Source organism: Equus caballus, chromosome 15, assembly GCF_041296265.1.
Source record: "Equus caballus isolate H_3958 breed thoroughbred chromosome 15, TB-T2T, whole genome shotgun sequence".
Classification (NCBI taxonomy): domain Eukaryota; kingdom Metazoa; phylum Chordata; class Mammalia; order Perissodactyla; family Equidae; genus Equus; species Equus caballus.
The window spans coordinates 58,201,772-58,221,692 of record NC_091698.1 but is presented as its reverse complement, the minus strand read 5'-3'; the positions used below and the strand labels follow the sequence as shown (position 1 = coordinate 58,221,692).

The window sequence follows — 19,921 nt, the reverse complement described above, 5'->3', positions numbered from 1 at the left end:
GAAGCATAGAAATTAGCATATACCAATCTAGAAATTTTATTAACATGCATGTGATATAAGAAATAAAAATTTTGTAATAGCCATCAAAAACTTATGTGGGCATTCATTATTAAATGAGCTTTACTCCTTTTGTTTTATTCGATGCTATATACATCTTCCAACTGAATAATAATGCATTTTCAAATGCTTTATCAGGTATACTCTTTAAAAGAAGCCTTTTTTCCCCTCTCCCTAACAATGCTGAGGTTTCCACTAGGCGCTCAAATTTTACACCAAAAATATAAAAATCATACAAAGAAATTCAGCTCAAAAGTACAACATAACAAAACAATACTCAGATTCATGGTAATACACAGCAAAGAGTAAATCTGTATTTTTAAACTCACCTAGTTTTCCTACCTGTTACATGATATACTGTGTCCTGAGAGCCACAGAACACATAGGTGCAACTGGGGAGTTGATGATGAAATTTGGGCCTCTTTAATTTCCAAGTTTTCAAATATCCATCTTTTTAGTTTAATAAATAACTGCAACACTGAATTTCAGCACGGAGGCCATTCTCCAGTTGTGGAGCAATACAGTTTTGAGTCCTAGTGTCTTCCCAAGCCTCCCTTGCTTTGTGAAGCTGATATTTAGAAAGCCCTAGCAAACTAACACCTGCTAAACATAAATCACAGGCAGAAATCTACAACTGGACAACTCAGGAAGATATAATAGATCAAATCCATGAAGAACCTCACAATGAATTAAGAAAACCTTAAACTTAATCCTATAACCTGACAGGCAGTCAGCAGACTGACTTATGGGGAACTGTAATGTGGGAATTAGACTGAATGCCAGATGGCTTCTAGAAGTCAAATTAAAAAAAAAAAAAGAATAAACTGCAGTGGATGATAAGCACAGGTAGGGAGCCTGACAAGGAAAAAACAGTAACTGCATTTCGAAATAACACGCAAGGATGGACTGATATTTTACACTATATTCTCTTTCTTTTGTTTCTCTCAGTCAGCTTGACAGAAAGTAGTAATGTTTGACTAGTTAGATGCCTAATACCAGATGCCAGTTTGAACAGGTGCAAAAACAAAGAATAGAACACTTGCGTTTGGAACATCATCAGCTTTCCTCTTTATGTAGTCCCTGGTATGCTTTGTGGGAACTCACCTACTAGGTTTCTCATTGCTATTCCCCTGCTTGGGAGAAGTTCTATTTGATGAACATATAGCATGTTCCCTTAGTCAATGGAAAGGGTTAAAGAGAGGAGTAACCAATTAATTTATCTAGGACTTTGTCTAATTCCAAGAGATCACCATTGTGAGAGGATACAGTGCAGGAATTTTGAGATGACCCTGGGTAGAAATGTACCTGTTACCTGTTACCATAATCACATAATTGTAAAGTGCTGAGATGTATTTCTACCAGGGTAAGACAGTGGAAATTGGCACTGCCAATTATCAATGTTAAATGTATGGCCAGTCAATACAAGGCCTCAAAAAAACAGGCAGCTTGTTCCATACAGTCAGTTGGTAAATTGGATGCAGGCAGACAGAGGAACACAATATCCCTCCTCTGTAGGTGGTCTCTGTTTCATTAGCTTTCCAATTGATGTTGCTGCACGGTAATCCAAAAACGTGTGATGGGAACATCACTCTCATTTTTCATTAACACTCCTTCGCAAATGTATTGGAGGCAGGTACACAACAAAGATTTTGCCAGGCTTACTTTTATCCTTTTGGAGACTATTGCGTATCCAGTATCGCTGCTGGGTGCTTAGTTTCTACTCTTTTAGAGTCACTGTTTAATATGATCAACTTCTGAAAGATGTGGTGGAAATAGTGGAAGACCTCCTACTCTTTAAAAGAGAAGTGACTCTGGAAAATCAGTTTATATATAATAATGAATAGTAACATGGCTACTGAAGTTAGGTGGGACAAGAGAAAATAGAGATGATTCCTACTGGCTCAGGAAATCTAGCAGACATGTAAACCATGGAATTTTTTGAGAGATCTTAGAGATATCCTGACTGAGTCCTTCATTTTTCATTTCATAAATGAGGAAATTGAGGCTTACACTGGTTCTGGCTTTCCCAAAGAAATGCAATTATTGGCAACAGCTAAGACTGGAAAGCAGTCCTCTAACTCTTCTCTATTCAATATACCACGTTCAGCCTATTTGTGGGTGCAGACAACTACCAAGAACTACATAATTCATATCCTCTGCTTCCATAAGGCTACATCATAGCTTCTACTTATAAACTTATATCAAGACATCAGCTAAAATAGTCTTGTAGCTTTTGGAGAAATCATTCAGCATTATGCTATGTGTAGCAGTGTTAATTTCCCAGTGTAAACCTGTAGAGTGTTATATATTTCTGGTATATTTCCTGAGACAATAGCCATCATCTCTGGTTTTCCTTGTATCACATAACTTCAGTACCCATGTTATTATTGGGCACTAGCCTGCCCTGAATCCCTATCCAGTGATAGAGATAGTGCCACTCTGCCTTGATTGTATCCAGAAGCCTCATCCCCAACATGAAGCTGAACACCTCTCCAATGACCAATTCCTTTTGTCTGACTCCAGAAAATGGCTGCTTTCTGCCTTCCTGGCAACTGTGCTTTGTCTACATGATTGGACTCTGGTTGCAGTGTGTTTTGGAGTAAGAAAAGAGACCCAGTGCACAGGGCTTAACCCACCTGGTGCAATTGCAGAGCCAGCTCTGTCTATGTGGGTCTCATGTTTTACTCTTCTGCTTTCATTGAACCGTATCTTTATTTCCTGTGCTCCTTGGAATTCCTTGCTTCAGTAAGTGGGGAATCACCATCCCTCAGTCATAGGCTTTGACATACACCCAGAATGTTGAATTACAGCATTTTTTTTTCACTCAGGATTATTTTTATACAGCTAGTTTAAAGACTAATGTAATAATTCCAGAATATGAATGTCAAGGAAAAGGATGACTGATTTCAAACTATTTAAAATTCTTCAGAATATTTTATGTGTAAAAATACAGAATACTTTGTATGTATTACAGAGTTTGCTCAAATTTTCCAGTATGGGTTGTATTCATTTCTTTACTACAAATGTTAGAAGTGAATTCATACTACCAACTGTGGTTCATCTTTGTTCTATTTTAAGAGCATCCAATCCTCGTTACCAAAAAGAGTGTTATATAGGTAACAGTGGCAGATAAAGGAAAAATAGATGGCAGATTTTAGTTGCATTATTTTATCATAATTAAAAGTCATGTAAGTAACCGTATCCTATTTCTTATAGTATGAGTAAGTAAGAACATGCTAATCACATAATCAAAACAAATGGTAAGTATACTAAGTGCATCACAGTGCCTCCAGACATACGTTAATTTCATTTGTAAAATTCTGTCTTAAAGTCTCTTGCAAATTTATCCACAAAAATAAACAAAAATAATTAGTAAGCTGCCACGCTTAAAAATATACATAATAGCCGCTCAGGTTTTTTAGAAAAGTGTTTCCTTGATTCATATCAATACAAATATTATTTGTATGATATGGTTAAATGGAATTATTTAATCATGGATATTTGTCGTTACATCTTTTTGTTTAAAGTTATATGTGTATATTTTTAAATTCACCTTAATGGGATTATATTAATATCACTGCTTCAGGATAGTGGGCTTCAACAGAGTGTGCATGGTTTGGATGTAACCCTCTGCTCTCACTAGTGGGTTTCTCTGTCAGGTTAATATCTTTCATGAAACCTTTACATCCCCAGCTTCAGGGTCACTTGGGAGATGGTAAGGCCTAAAAGAGGTATTTTTAAAATTTGGTTTCTAGATTGACTATTATGTTAGGAATAATGAAAACTCCATTGAGAAATGAATTTGGAAGTTAAATATCCAAATAGTAGAATTTGGAGCATGGCTGTGGTGTCACAAAAGAACCATATAATTTGCCACAAATGATCTATGTTCCTTGTGGCAATGACAAAATGGGAAAAGAAATATATTTTTAAAAAGTGAAAAGTTAAAGTATCAGTTAGCACCTGTAATACCGCAAATAACAGGAAATCCAACTCAAAGTAGCCTAAATGATAAAGGAGACTGATAGCTCAAGCAAGGAAAACCAAGAGGTAGGGCAGACTTCAGGGCTCCTTGATCCAGAGACTTCAACATGCTGTCGAGGACCGTCTTTCCATTTCTCTAGTCAGTTCTCTGGGTTATGGTAAGGGCCTCATCCCCAGGCTGCCTGCCCTGAGGTGAGATGATGGCTCCTAGCCTCAGTGGGGTTCCATGCTTCCCCTTGAGTTCATGGGCAAGTTTTCAAGCAAATCAATGAGACTCTCCTGGAGCTTGGAGGCTGGAAGTAGGTCAACTTTCCCTAAAACCATGGATTATGTAGGGAAGGAATAGATACATACCCCTCCTCCCCACCCCTACCCCCTCACACAAATTCTGGTCTCTGAAAGGATGGGGAATGTGGGTAGGTAACCAGTATTTATGTATTACAGAATTAGATAGAATTTTCAAATTTGTTTTGAACCAGTTGATGTACCAATGAAATATATTAGCCCAGTATCCATCGTTTTATTTAGGGAAATTATCAGGAAATTTAAAACCTTAAATCTTAGTATATGAAAGGACTTCTATTACAAGAGATATGTAAATTGAACATTACAAAACATGACGTTTTGGGGAAATGTAGGGGCACATTTTTATTAACAATAATATTAAGGAAAGGTATATGAAATAGTTTACATTTCTTGCCTGCACAACTCTAAATTTTCATCTCCAATAACCCATCTCACTGCTTTTTTCTTTTCTTCTTTTTAGGCCATGAAAATAAATGGAAACTCTCTCAAGGACTAACAATCAGAGCTGCCTGGTTGACGAGGGAGGTTTTGGTTACAAGAAGACCCTGAAGCAAGGATTCTAAATCAAAGATTTAGGGGCAATCTGAGTTTGCATTTAAGATCCTTCTGCCTTTAGCAGTAGCTTATGTGTTATGTCCAATTGACATGTAAGCACAGTGAAGAAATATTCCATTACAATCTCTGATGACATTAGAACTGTGTATTTCATAATGTATTGTAGATAGATATTTAGTTTATTTAACTCAAATTATGACTCTTTCTTAAGAGCAGAACTTGAAAATTAAATTTATTATGTAATTGACTTAAGTATTTATTGCGTACCTATTCCATACTTAGCAGTGAGCAAGGTGTTATAAGATAAAATGTGTAGAAAACTAAGTCCCTTTCCACAGGCTAATTGTTTTCTGTTTCAAGTAAGAAATATGAAGTGATGTCTTCAATGGTTGTTCGATTTATATTGCAAATGTAATTACTTTGACTAGATGATTTTACCAACCGAGATTGAAGCTGTGAGGAATTGCCATGAAAAAACAACAAAAACAAAAAACCTTAATGATAGTCATCCTCCCATCTCAAAATAAGAGAATTGATTTGGCTTAACCTGTGGAAAATAAGTCCTTTGGAGTCTGCATTTCCAAGGAGTTGCAATTGGCTTTGCATGTAGAGGTTACTCTCCTTTATAAAATGAACTTGTGTGTTCAAATCAGTTGCTGGGGCAGAGCAAATTTCTCCATCAGTCAAACAAAAGTTCAGTGATAGGAAAGAAAGTTGAAGTAATTTGTGAGTATCCTTTCCTCTTTGTGCTTAGAGAATGCACGTGCATTTCTGCAGCAAAGGAAAAAATTAAAGGAAAACATTCTCCTCAAGAATCTTCCTTTGAATTTCATACGTAGACTTAGAAAACAGTATCACTATCATCGCTTACTCTCAATAATACTTTTCAGTCATGTGTGAGGTGTTTCATTTACAGAAAGACTGCTGATTTAGGTAAAACTTTAAAAAGCAAAAATAATGATTACAATGATACATAGACTCCTGAACTAGATTTTTTGTTTGTACGATCAAATATTGTGTGGATGGAATTTTTTCCCAGTCTTCATTTTTCCTTTGTAAATGTCTTTACAAAACCAGTACAGTTTGTGGAAAAACTCTTTCATTTATCAGTCTAACTAGGTAACTAAAGTTCTAATCTGTGTCTAACACCTCAGAGTTTAATTTTTATTCACTTCCCTTTTGATGGTACATGGGCATTCTTGTTTAATTAGTGATACAAGTGGTAGAATCTGAGGTCTCACATTATTTGCCAAAGTCACTGGGTCATCTCCTTCAAGCTGATCAGATGGGCTTTCTTTCTACCATCCTATTATAGGAGGTTTTTGTAAACTAGTGTTATAAACGATTATTTTTAGTTAAGAGAAGCCCCAGGAAAGATTAAAAAAATGGATATAAAGACATTCCAGTTCTTGATCTTATCTTTTTCTCATCTCAACCTTTAGAGAGTCTTGCTGGAAGAACACAAGGAAAGGCAGGAAGGCTTCTTACAGATCTTTGAGACCTCCTTCCACTCAAATCCCAGGGGAGCTAGAACGCTATACCTCTGTGGTTCAAAAAGTCTTTGGACCAGTAAAGGGGCCTTTATCTGCCAACATTTCAAACATATTCAATCAAATATTGATCTAGAAAATCAGCTACTTTTTCCTCTAGCAAAGAAATTAAATTAGTACTACCTACTGAAGGCCTATACATGGTCCTCGGGAAGATAATGATGGTACCCTAGGCTATTCCTAGGATCAAAAGTTTATATGGACACCAAACTGATTTAACATTTTCTGTAATGCATGGAGACAAAAGGGTGAAAGATCTGCTTGCCAATAGTAATGTGCTGGAGATTATCTCATGTGGCGAGTCCTTGCATCAAGAAGCCAGGTTATGGTTTTCAAATCCATCTCATCTCTGAAAATAAAAGGAACGGAACGTGGCCTATTTCACCTCACTGAAAGGTTTTCATCACCAGAAATATCTGATGGCTCTTATTCAAGTTGACAGTAGCACATGTGTCTCTGACTCATAAACAGTCCTTCTCTCTATTGTGTCCTGTTTCCAAGAAGTTCCCGATGTGATGTTATTAAAGAACAGGAGGCCTGTCTGCCTATTCTTCCGTAAATATGAGGACATCAGAAGATGAGAAAAAGCTTCCTACATTCTAAAATCATTTGGAATTTCAAGCTTAATTTATGAAATCATGTGTTCAAGTTGAGATACTATATAAAAGATAATCTTTAGCCTTCACATACTATAAAACTGAGACAGCACAATTTTAATGAGAAAATTTAGGTTGCAGAGAAGCTTTTCCTTTCCAATAGTACCTATAATTTATTTATTAGTTACCTTTATACTCTTAAAAGCTTATTTTTCTTGCGATGTCTTTGAATTTACTTAATCAAGGAAACAAGAATGGATTATATACCTTACAAACTGTACACACTCAAAAATTTTCAAGAATTAGTAAACCTAGGAAAATAAAACATCAATCTTTCTTCTTTGAACCTTAAGTATGGTAGCAGTGGCCATCAGTATTGTGAAACTAATTACAAGGCAGCATTGTAGAGACTAATCAAGTGAACAGCCACTTTACTCAGTAAAAATAATGCTTTCTAGGCTATGGGATTGTTGTTTGACACAAAGTTTAGATTCTTAGGTAAGATGAGGCATATTTTGGAAATCTGGCACTAACTTTGGGTTTTTAATGGCACCAACCCTTTATTAGGAAGATTATTTCAAACACTGTAACCATGAAGTCACTCAGGTAACTGTTTTGACAGAATTGACTGATGATGCAACCAAACTATTTCTCTGAATTGACTTATTTTCAGTTTCATGGCAATGCAGTCAGAGAATTATGGAAAGAAATAGCGTTCTTGAGCAACTATGACATGTCAGTCATTTTGCTAAGTGACGAGAATATAATGATGACCAAAAATATCCTGCTCTCAAATCATTGCATAATAAACATAACACTAATTCTGTACTAAGAGATGTGAAAGAGAGGTACAGACATTTGTTAGGCATCTGGTTTGTGGAGAGCATTTTGTCTATTACATAAATCAATATAGAATCTTGTTTGAAGGTTAAAAAGATTCGTTGCAAGTTTAAGAAATAAGGAAATCTGACTTAGGCTTCATACAAAAAATATATATATAAGAAGAGTTCAGTTTATGGCAAGCTTAGCAGGAGAATATGGTATAATGTGACTTTCAAAATAACTCAAGCAGTTTTAGGATGATTAACAGAAGCCTAGGGTATAGATTAAGGAAGGAAAAAGGCTTCTGCATATTTGACACCAGTCACATGCTTTAGGCTTCTTTTCTGGGAAGTCCAACTTAAAAGGGATATTGAAAATCTGGTGGTGTCCCGAGAAGCTGAATTCATACGACGAAAGGTCCAGAACCCACGTCTACAAGAAGCATTTGAATAAAGTGAGATGCTTGGCAAAGAGAAGACAAGGGAGATTATGATAGTGTCTTTAAATAATTAATATGCTGTCATGGAAGATGAATTAGATAATGTTGTATAGCCATTCGTGACAGATCTTAGACCAACCAAAGGGTGGAAGTTACAAGATTAGGTTTAACGTTAATGATGAACCTTTCAACAATAAATGCTAGTTGAAAATGTAATGAGCCCCTTTGTGAGGTATGGATTCTGTGGCATTATAAATGTTCAAATAGTGGCTTGAATAAAGCATTTTTCAGGAATGCTATGGAAAGATTTCTTAAATTTATGGAGACAGTGTACCAAATGTTTTCTAAGGTGTCTCAACTCTGAATTGTTATGATTTATTATTATAATTGCTAGAAAAGTCCATATTCTAGAATGCTGAAATGTAAATTTTTCATCCTTTCTGCAGAAATTCGTGAAGGTCTATCATTGTGGGAGAAGAAGTCTCTGATCTCAAGATCTTGCAGTCTAGTAGAGACAATAAGCATTTGAAAACAAAGAAGTGACTCAGGAGGAAATTAATGCTGTTATGCAGTTACATGCAAAGTTCTCTGAAAAAAACCTAATAGTATTCAATCCTGATGGAGATGGTAATGAGAGAGAAATAGAAAAGCTTAACAGAGAAGGCAGGAGATAATTTTTCCTGTTTTTATTGTCTTTTGGGAGTAGGAATGAAAAGTAAAAAGGATCAATAACCCAAAGCAAAGAGCACATCTTATTACCTTCCACCAAGGTACTTCAGTTTACTCTGGGCAATACTCATACAAGATTAGTAAAGTATGGTTCTGCATCTGTCCAATATTGGCATTACAGAGGATAGAGATGTGGGGCATAGGCCCTGCTACAGAGTCAAATATACAAGTTATAGTGTTTATATACCCACGTTGAATATAATATGCTTTATTAATATAAAAAAATTGTGTGGCTCCTAACACTTACATAACTTTTACACCAAAAGCATTTTATTTATTTTTATTAAATGTCTTTACCTGGAGATCTGAAATTTCCTTTTTCTATAGTGGCTTTAAAAAAATAAAGCTTTATTGAAATTCAATTCAGATACCATACAATTCACCCATTTAAAGTGCATAGTTAATTGCCTTTAGTGTATTCACAGATATGTGCAAATATTGCCATCGGTAATTTTAGAACATTTTCATCATCTCGAACTCCATTCTCTTTAGCTATGACCCTCTATCCTCCCATCCCCCTCAGCCCTAAGCAACCACCAATCAACTCTTTATAGATTTGCCTATTCTGTACATTTCATGTAAATGGAATCATATAATATGTGGTATTTTATGACTGGCTTTTTTCACTTAACATAAAATTTTCAAGGTTCATCCATGTTGTAGCCAGTATGCATACTTCATTCCCTTTTATGGTGAATAATGTTCCACTGTATGAATATTCCACATTTTGTTTATTGATTCATCAGTTGATGGGCATTTGAGCTGTTTCCACCTTTTGGTTATTATGAATAGTGCTGCTATAAACCCTGTGTGCAAGTTTTTGTGTGGACTTATATTTCCATTTGTCTCAGGTATATAATTGGGAGTGGAAGTACTGGATCATATGGTAATTCAATGTTTAACTGTTTGAGAACCTGTCAGACTGTTTTCCAAAGTGGCCGCCCCATTTTACATTCCCACTAACAGCGTCTGAGGGTTCCAATTTCTCCACATCTTTGTCAGTACTTATTATTACCTGACTTTTTGATTCTTGCTATCTTAGTGAGTGTGATGTGGTATCTCACTGTGGTTTTGACTTGCACTTCCCGCAAGACAAATGATGTCAAGCATCTTTTCATGTAATTATTGGCCATTTGTATATCTTCTTTGCAGAAATGTCTATTCAGACTCTTTGCCCATTTTTAAAATTTAGTTATTTGGCTTTATATTATTCGTTGTAAGAGTTCTTTATATATTCTAGGTAAAAATTTCATCAGCTATATGTTTTGTAAATACCTCCTGCCATTCTGTGAGTTGTCTTTTCAGTTTCTTGATAGCATCCTTTGAAACACAAGAGTTTTTAATTTTGGTGAAGTCCAATCTATTTTTCTTTTGTTACTTGTGCCTTTGTGTTGTATCTAAGAATCTATTGCCAGATCTGAAGTTATGAAGATTTATTCCTGTGCTTTCTTCTAAGAATTTTATAGTTTTAGCTCTTACGTTTAGGTCTTTGGTCCATTTTGTATTAATGTTCATATATGGTGTGAGGTAAGAGTCCAACTTCATTCTTTTGCAAGTGGCTATGTAGTTGTCCCAGCACAATTTGTTGAAATGACTATTCTTTCCCCAGTAAATGGTCTTTGTCAAAAATAAGTTGTGCATAGATACATGGATTTACTTCTGGATTGACAATTCTATTCCATTGATCTATATGTTTATCCTTGTGCCAGTACCATACTCTGTTGATTATTTACTTTGTAGTAAGTGTTGAAATCTGGAACTGTATGTCCTCCAACTTTGTTCTTCTTTTTCAAGACATTTTGTCTACTCTGGGGCCCATGCAATTCCCTAAAAGCTTTAGAATCAGCTTGTTAATTTATATAAAGAAAGCCACTGAGATTCTGATAAGGATTGTGTTAAATCCATAGATCCGTGTTGGCAGTATTGCCATCTTAGCAATATTACATCTTGCAATCCATGAATATGAGATGTTTTCCCATCGATTTACATCTTCTTTAATATCTTTCAATAATGCCTTGTAGTTTTCAGAGTCTAAGCTTTACACCTCTTTTGTTAAATTTATTTGCAAGTATCTTATTCTTTTTGGTGTTATCTTAAATGGAATTGTCTTTTTAATTTCATTTTCAGATAGTTCATTGCAAGTGTATAGAAACACAATTGAATTTTGTATGTTGATCTTATATCCTGCAACCTTGCTGAACTCATTTATTAGTTCTAATAATTTTAAGTAAGTTCCTTAAGATTTTCTATATACAAGATGGTATTATCTGCAAATAGAAATATTTTTACTTCCTGCTTTCCCATATCGATGCCTCTATTGTGGCTTATTAAAAAACAATCTATAATAGAGAAGAAAAAAGTAAAGGTACCATGCTGAAATGTGCATATTTAGGTTGCCATGAACTCACATTGGAAGAATATTATTTCAACTAAAAATGACTAAGTTTTACAACACTTACTTTGTACTAGGTGCTTTACACTTATTAGCTTATTTAATAATCACAACATCCCTATGAAATTACTGTTTCTTATTTTATAGATGAGGGTGCTGAGGCACATAAATGTAAATGGTCTCACAGGCCATAAGTGGCAAAGTTGGAGTTAAGGAGTTCATGATGACAGCTAACAGTTGAATGGCACTGCACAACTTACAAAGAATTTTCAAGTAATTCATATTTCAGTTAGTCCTCAACATAACTAAACGGAAAACATATCACCATTTACCAATGATGAAACTGATGTTCAGAGATATTAAATGATTTGGAAAAGGTCCAGAATTAATAAGACAAACCAGAATTGATGATCATAACTTTTGACTGAGGCTTTATTTGCTGTATCAAAGTTATGCTTTTGAAATCATTTTCTACATATTGGAAAGGGAAAATTTTCTGAAGCAGCCCAATGGCTTTTATACAGGGTAAAAAATATTGCTAACTATTTTAGTTGGGGTCCTCTGGATGCGTGGGACAGAAAGCTATTCTGGCTAATCTAAGCAAAAAAAAAGGGGGGGAGTTTATTGGAAGTGTTTAGGGCAGCTTCTGGAACTGGAGGAAAAGCATGATTATCAAGCCTTGGAAAGTCGTATTCCAGAGCAGACATGGGGATCTGGTTTACAGGAACTAGCGAACACTTCTTTCAGGGCTCTGTGATCAAGAGGAATCAGATCCAGCTATTTTCTATTCTAGTGACACTCGACTCAAGATTCTAATTCCAAGAAGAGTCTAATTTGATTGACCTAGCTTGGTCCTTAGGCTCACTCATTGGCTTCCAAGTCCCATGGAGACTAAGTTCAATGGAGGGTGACAAAGAATTGGGGAATGAAGAATTTCCTCAAGATGAGGAAATGGACTCTGTACCAACCTAGCTCTTCTATTTATTTATGCTAATGTGTGCAGCCACTTTTCTTTCCTCTATCATAGGTCACAAATCTCTAATACAGGAAAAGCAAAAAGTGATCAGTAGGCATGTTTTAGAAATTTAAACTTTTAAAGGATTCCTTGAGATTCATATAGGAAAAGTATTTCATGAATAAGAATCCTACACTTATGGCATCTTGTCTTATAGTCTCCCCCAAGGTACTATATATAATAATATATATATAATATATTATATGAAGTATGTATATCATGTATTACATGTGCATATTGATATGTATATAACACGTACACAGGTATACACATGTGCATACATATACACATGCAATATATATATACACATATATGGACACAATAAAGAAATGAAATGATAATTTATTTAGCATCCACAAAGGAGTAAATGAATTTCTCCACTTTTAGTGCAAAAAAAGTATACTCATTATCAATTTACTTTGATTTCTATTTTTCACTTTTATCCTCACCTCAGGAAATAGAATATGGTTATATTATGGGAGAATCATTGTGAGTGCACTCTAGGTTCAATAGTTTATCAGCATAAAAACGTGCCTTAGCACAACAAAAGCTTTTCCTACAGGTATGACCAACGTTGTAAATTGCCTTCATTGCTTCATGCAGAAATGTGCTATGGACTGCTTAATTATAATTTTTTCCCATTAGTTTTGTTTTTCTTCATTATCATGCCCTCACTGTAAGGTTCTATAATGCAACTTACAAAAGAAAAGCCACAAGATGCTGGGGATAAAATGAGAAAAATCAAGAGGAGGTAGAGAGACAGGTAAATGAAATTATTATCATGAATTGTGCATTGTGAGATTTCTGCACTGTACTTTTATATACAAAGGAAAAGAGCAATTTTAAAAGCTGCATTTTAACTGTGGTGAAAGAGCAGTTTAATTGGTTATAAGTAAGCGTACATGACACGGTACAGTTGGGTCGCCCGTGGTGAAATCAATTTACATTCCAGCGTTTCTTAAGAAAGACATTTCTTTTTCTGGATGGGCACTTCAATGGTTTATCAGGAAAGATATTTGTGAATTTGGCTGCAGAAGATGTAGAATGGCCAGTGAGCAAGGTACAAAGGATGTGGGCTGTAATAAATAGAAATTCCGGAGGATTTTGCAGGTAAAGTTGAGCAGTGACACCTGCTCTCTTCCCTGCTGCCACAGCATGGAATATGAGTTTTGCACTGCCATGTCACATTGGCCCGTGATAAACAAAGCTATTTATTTTATAAGAAACAATAGCAACATGATATGACAACTTGAGCTGGCCCAGTGCAATTCAATTGTGTTATTTTCTGATAACAGGAGTATAACTTGTGTCATCGCTGTGTATCACTTTGTGTAAATTTGGTGGTTTTTTTCTCAAGCCTAAAAGACAAATCCAGCTTTTATTGCTTTTATTATCTTTGAGAAGTTACATAGCAAGAGATGCTGCTTCTTGCATTAAACTGATGTTAAAAAATGATATAAAGAGATGAATTAAGAATTAATATGATTGCAGTCTATAATAAATAATGAGTCTGCTTTCAGATGATAAAATTGTCTACCACTTGGCTTCTTGTCTTTTTTTGGGGAGGGTGGCGCGCAGGTCTACATCCAAAGAACAGTAGTCTGTGGCTCTATTCTTTCTTTCAAAACTCCTATCGGCAGAGATGCTTCTGTGTTAGATAATCTAGAATAGGAATTTATACAAAAAGTACAGAAGGCTTTCATTTTTCCATGAAAATTACAAATAAACACACCTAGATTTTCAAATATAAAAGGATGCATTTAAATTTCACACAACAAAGTTTTTAAATTATTTTACTGTGCAGTTTTCATGATAGAAAAGTAGAATTTATCAGAAAAGAACTTCCTATGCTTTAATCTGTTTTCCCCACCTGCAGAAAAGTACAAGCACGTATACTAGACTTTGAAAGTATTACAGTATTTAGTTCATTTTCAAATTCTGCTATAAATTCCCCATGCCCCTCTATTGAGAAACCCCAGGTGCCCATAAAACCCAGGGAATATCCATGTCTTTGATATTAACAAACCTTGCATGTTAAGCACACAAAACAGTGACAGAAACTTGAAGAGCAGAAATAAAACAACACAAAGCAGATCTGTTTTTGCTGATTGTTTAACAATTAACATTTCTTTTTCTTTTTTTCTTTTCAGGAGCCTCATTGAAAAAAATGACATGTGAGCAAAGATGAAGGAGGGGAAGGGCTTCCATCCCTCCTCCCCCAGAGCTGTCTCCTTTCTTGGGTCTATTTCAGTTCCCAGATTCAAATCTACATTTCTCCGTGAAATCTCTTCAACTTTTGTAAGTAGAAGCAGACTTTCATCAGGATGTCAGCACCACTAGATTACCAATATGCACTAGCAGCATAGAAACAGACTTTAACTAATTAGCATGAAATCTTATTCTAATTAAAAACAACAACAATGACAACCAACAAAAATCTGTAGTCTGGTTTTCTGGGCACTGGATTTGGACAGGGAGCAAAATGGTGAGCGTTGCTGATAGATGCCAGGTCCTGATTTTGGAACCCAGTAGCATGCAGAGCGGCATCCACCCTTATAATGAGGTGGCTGGTTGGCAAAAGGAAGGGACGTTAATCTGAGTTTGTGGAAGTATTTTTTAGGAATTCATGTTTCCCTCCCATTCGTTTGTCCTAGAGATGACAAATGTTGGATGGTGTGGTCCTGAGGGGACCAGTTTCAACAGGACCAGCTGCAATGGCCACGCCGATTATCTGGAGGAAACTGAGGCTCTGCACAAGTTTACTCCATGGGCAGCAAAGGGCTTGGGCTTAATGAAGAGAATTTATGTCTATGTTCTCATTCTAGCCCTTCTGAGTCTCTCTCTCTCTTTCTGTCTTCTTCGCCTCTTCTCTAAACTCATCAAGGACTCTGCTTGTTCACATTAATTTAACTCTTCTCTTCAGCATTTCCCACCTCTCCTTCTTGACTGGATGTTCCAGGTTAGTTTCTAAATAGGCTGCAATATCACCCGTATATATGTGTGTGTGTGTGTGTGTATTTTCCATTTGTCAGGTTCCTGTGTTTATTCACCTGTTTCCAGGATCTTGTGACTTGTTCTTTTATTTATTTATTTTCCTTTTGACCCCCGTCACCCATTTCTCCCAACCCCCAACCCTGCCTCTGGCAACTACCAATCTGTTCTCTGTATCTATGAACTTGTGTGTTTTTTTAGATTTTACATACAAAAGAGCTAATATGGTATTTGTCTTTCTCTGTCTGACATTTCACTGAGCATAATGCCTTTGAGGTCTCTCCAGGTCTTGCAAATGACAAGATTTCATCCGTTTTTATAGAGGAATAATATTCCATTATATGTATATGATATTGTAATACATATATAATTCTTATATATATTTACATTTCCATCAACAGTACACAAGGGTTCCCTTTTCTCCACATCTTCACCAATATTTGTTATTTCTAGTCTTTTTGATAATAGCCATTCTAACAGGTGAGAAGTGTTATTTCATTGTAGTTTTGATTTGTATTTTCCTGATGATTAATGATGTTGAGCATCTTTTCATTTACCTATTGGCCATGTGCATATCTTCTTTAAAAAATGTCTATTCAGAAATTTCAAAATCTGAAATCTTCTGTCCATTTTTAAATTAGATTTTTTTTGATATTGAACTGTGTGAATTCTTTATATATTTTGAATATTAACCCCTTAACAGATATTTGCAAATATCTTCTCCCAGTCTGTAGGTTGTCTTTTTATTTTGTTGATGGTTTTCCTTTGCTGTGCAGATTTTTAGTTTGATGTAGTCCCACTTAGTTGTTTTTGCTTTTGTTGCTTTTGCTTTTGGTGTCAGATTCAAAACATTATCGCCAAGACCTATGTCAAGGAGCTTATCACCCATGTTTTCTTCTCAACAACTTTTCCAATCATCATAATCTAGTCACGAGTGGTGATGAACTTTGCAATTGAGTTTTGAGCATGATATTGCCTTTTTGTTTTCTGTTGTCTTTTTTAGTAATATACATTCATCCTTTAGGGCTTTAGTTTTAGGCATTCTTTTCTTTCTCAGATTACTTATATCCACTCGTGATCACTTCCCTTGATTTATGCTGGGTTGAAATTTTTTCCTCTAACTACCACACTCTGTATGACTAGGCCAGAGTTGTAGTGACAGAGGGTAAGGAAGCATGGAATAAGAAGCAAAATCTAAAACAAAACGATGACAATAAAAACTAGCCCCTGTGGCAACATCCTTCATTCTGGGAGAGGTACTTGAGTGGAGGAGGTGGTATGGCTAAAGGTGAGAAGGTGGTTCCTATTGTCCTTCCTTTGATACAGGGGATGAATATCACAGTCTGGTTGATGTGTCAGTTCACATTCATCTCACAGGCTCACTAATGACAGGTGAGCCTGTCATTTGGTCTCCACTCCTTAAGTCAGAGGGCTTCCTGTAACACCTCACTCAGGGTGTTGAAAGGTGGAGCTATGAAAATCTGCTAAGCATGACTTCTCCACTACCATGCCTCGGGGATGGGGGTGAGGTGTAAAGGGGCAAAAGAGAGAGAGATTCCCTTCTTCACATCCCAGTCCAAGGGAAGAGGATGCCACATTGTAAGGAATTTATAGCCTTGAGACATACATTTTACTTTCTCCTGAGGCTTCTGTGAGACAAAAGGATACCTATTCGCAACTGTGGAGAAGTAACACTGGTGACTAGGAGACCAGTTGCTCAGATTAAATGAGATGATGGACATGGTATTTGTCTTATGGCAAGAGAATAAATAATGGCTCTTATTTTAAGGGGACAGATTATGTGATTTCTAAGGTTCTTTTTAGCTCTTATAGTGTTGTGACTTAGTTCAATGAGAGAGAGAGAGAGAGAGAGAGAGAGAGAGTGTGTGTGTGTGTGTGTGTGAGATAAGAAAAGTATGCAAAGCTTAAAAAGAAAAGAATAATGAAAATCAGAAAAATGTGGAATATGTGTTATTTGTAGGCACCACAGTTCTAGGTCCATCTCTGTTACTAGCCAACTCTACGACCCTTAACCTCTCTGTTCCTTTCCTCATCTATTGAATATGAAATGGAAATAATATCTGCTCTGCTCCTGTCATTCGTTATTGTAAGGCTCAACAAAAAAATAAAGAGCCTCAGATGAAAGTGGTGTACTGTAAAGCACCATCATTTATAAGCCTCTTCGATTTGCATTCAAGCAAAAGTCCCTCACTTGCTGCACATACTATTTTCCCTTAACTTGACTTCTGTTACTGAAACTTCTTTCCCCAAAGCTGAAATAGCGCTCAGGAACTTCTATCATCCATTTATTCACTTATTCATTCAACAACTGCTTATCGGCAACCACATTCTACGAAGCACTGTGATGGGTGAGGGGATACACAGAAGAAAAGATCACATTCTTGTCCTCAAGAAAGTTATTTCACAACCAGGCAAAATATGAACATTGATGAAATGAAATGGTGTGACAGCAGAAGGAAGGTGGCTATAAACTGCAACGGGAGCCACGAGAAAGAAACGCCTAAGTATGAGTAAGGAAATCCGGAAAATCTTCTCAGAGGAGGAAACAATTGAATTGACTCTTAAAGGACGTGTTGAAATTTGCCTGTGGTCAGAGATGAAGAAGAACTTTCATGGAACAGGACTACTATGTGCTAAGACTTGGAGGTGTGAAAAGCACAGCCCATTCAAGGAAGAGCCCTTATGTACTATGGCCTAAAAGAACGGAGAGTATGAGGAGGGTAATAGGCAACACTAGAGACTCTGGCAAAACCTTGTCAAGGAGAACCTTCCATGGATAGGAATTTGAACCTTATCCAGTAGGTGATGTGTTGAAATTGTTGAATGTTAGGTAGCGATATGATTGAATGTGCTACTTGGAAAACTAACTTTGGGGATATAATTACTAGAAATAATGAGTGAAGAATAAAAACTCTGTATGAAAGGTATTCAAGGAACATAGGATGTGTTTTTCTTAAGGGAGAAAAGAGAGTAATATTGTCCTAAAGTAGTTGTTTAGAGATTGTTTAAAGGTTGTTCTAGAATGACAAAGAGGGCAGTGAAGGACAAAAACCTGAATGGGAGGCCCAACCAACCGACTCTCGGCCGCCCGCTCCGCACCCAGCTTGGTGCACTGAGCAAGCAAGTGCCTTCTCTGCACCAGGGAAGCCCCACCTACCTGAAGCCAAGATGTCTAGCAAGTGGGCCAAGGCCAAGACCAACAAGAAGCAGCCACAGCAGGCCACCTCCAATGTCTTTGCAATGTTTGACCAGTCCCAGATCCAGGAGATTGAGAAGGCCTTCAACATGATCATCCAGAACTGAGATGGCTTCATTGACAAGGAGGACTTGGATGACATGCTGGCCTCGATGGGGAAGAACTCCACGGATGAGTACCTGGAAGGCATGATGAGCGAGGTCCTGAGGCCCATCCCTCTCACCGTGTTCCTTACCATGTTTGGCACAGACCCCAAGGAAGTGATCCACAATGCCTTCGCCTGCTACCTCGAGAAGGCCTCAGGTTTTATCCATGAGGACCACCTTCAGGAGATGCTCACCACCATGGGTGACAGCTTCACAGACAATGAGGTGCATGAGATGCATTGCGAGGCACCCATTGATAAGAAAGGCAACTTCAACTATGTAGAGTTCACCCACATCCTCAAACACGCTGTCAAGGAAAAAGATAACTAAGCCACTCCCCCACCATGCCCAGCCCCTGTCCCAGTCATTTGCTCCCCACACACACCATCTGTGCCAGCTCCAGCTCATGACTCCACAGGACCCTCTCAGGGGATCCTCCTTCTGAGGGGTTGTGGGCCCAGCTCCTAGTGGAGGAAATGCAAGGAGAGAATGCAGTGCCAGGCAAGGGGCACACAGCCAATGTAACACAGGTGACTCCGCAAGAAAAGACATCTTCTAGGGAGCTGGGCTAGAGGGCTGGACCTGGAGGACCAAGGGAAAGCTCCTCAAGAGAGCCCAGACCTCAGCTGTTGCCTGCCCATTTCCAGGCTGCTCCACAAAGGAAGGGCCCTGTGTCCTGGTCTGAGACATCCCTTCACCTGCACCCCCGTGCAGACCATGAAAGCCCCTTCCCAGCCACTGCCACAAACACACAAACCTCACCAAAGTCCCTTCTCAGGGGACAGGATGCCAAGTCCCCTCCTCTACACCCTGCCCAGCCACCAGAACACACCCCACCCCACCAGGTGTGTGCTCAAGAAGATGCAGGTAGGGTGGCAGAATCTCTAATAGAAGGCTGAGCGCTGAAAAAAACCAAAAAACCAAAAAAACCACCCTGAATGGATTGGCAAAGTTGTAGTCTGTGGAAAAAAAGAAAAGAGAAAAAAGGAGAGAGAGAGAATCTTACTTCCTTTGGTCAAGTTGGCTAAGATTGGATGGATTTATTATAGGGTTTTAAAATGAGCTTCAATATCAATAGTGTACTGAGACAAAATTGGGGTTTATTTTTCTCTTAAAAGAACA

At 37.1% G+C, this 19,921-nt stretch overlaps 1 pseudogene; it reads left to right on the top strand.

Moving 5' to 3' along the window:
- Positions 1–18,530: 18,530 nt before the first annotated feature.
- On the top strand, positions 18,531–19,167 carry LOC138917746 (myosin regulatory light chain 2, smooth muscle major isoform pseudogene; annotated as a pseudogene).
- The last annotated feature ends 754 nt before the right edge of the window (positions 19,168–19,921 follow it).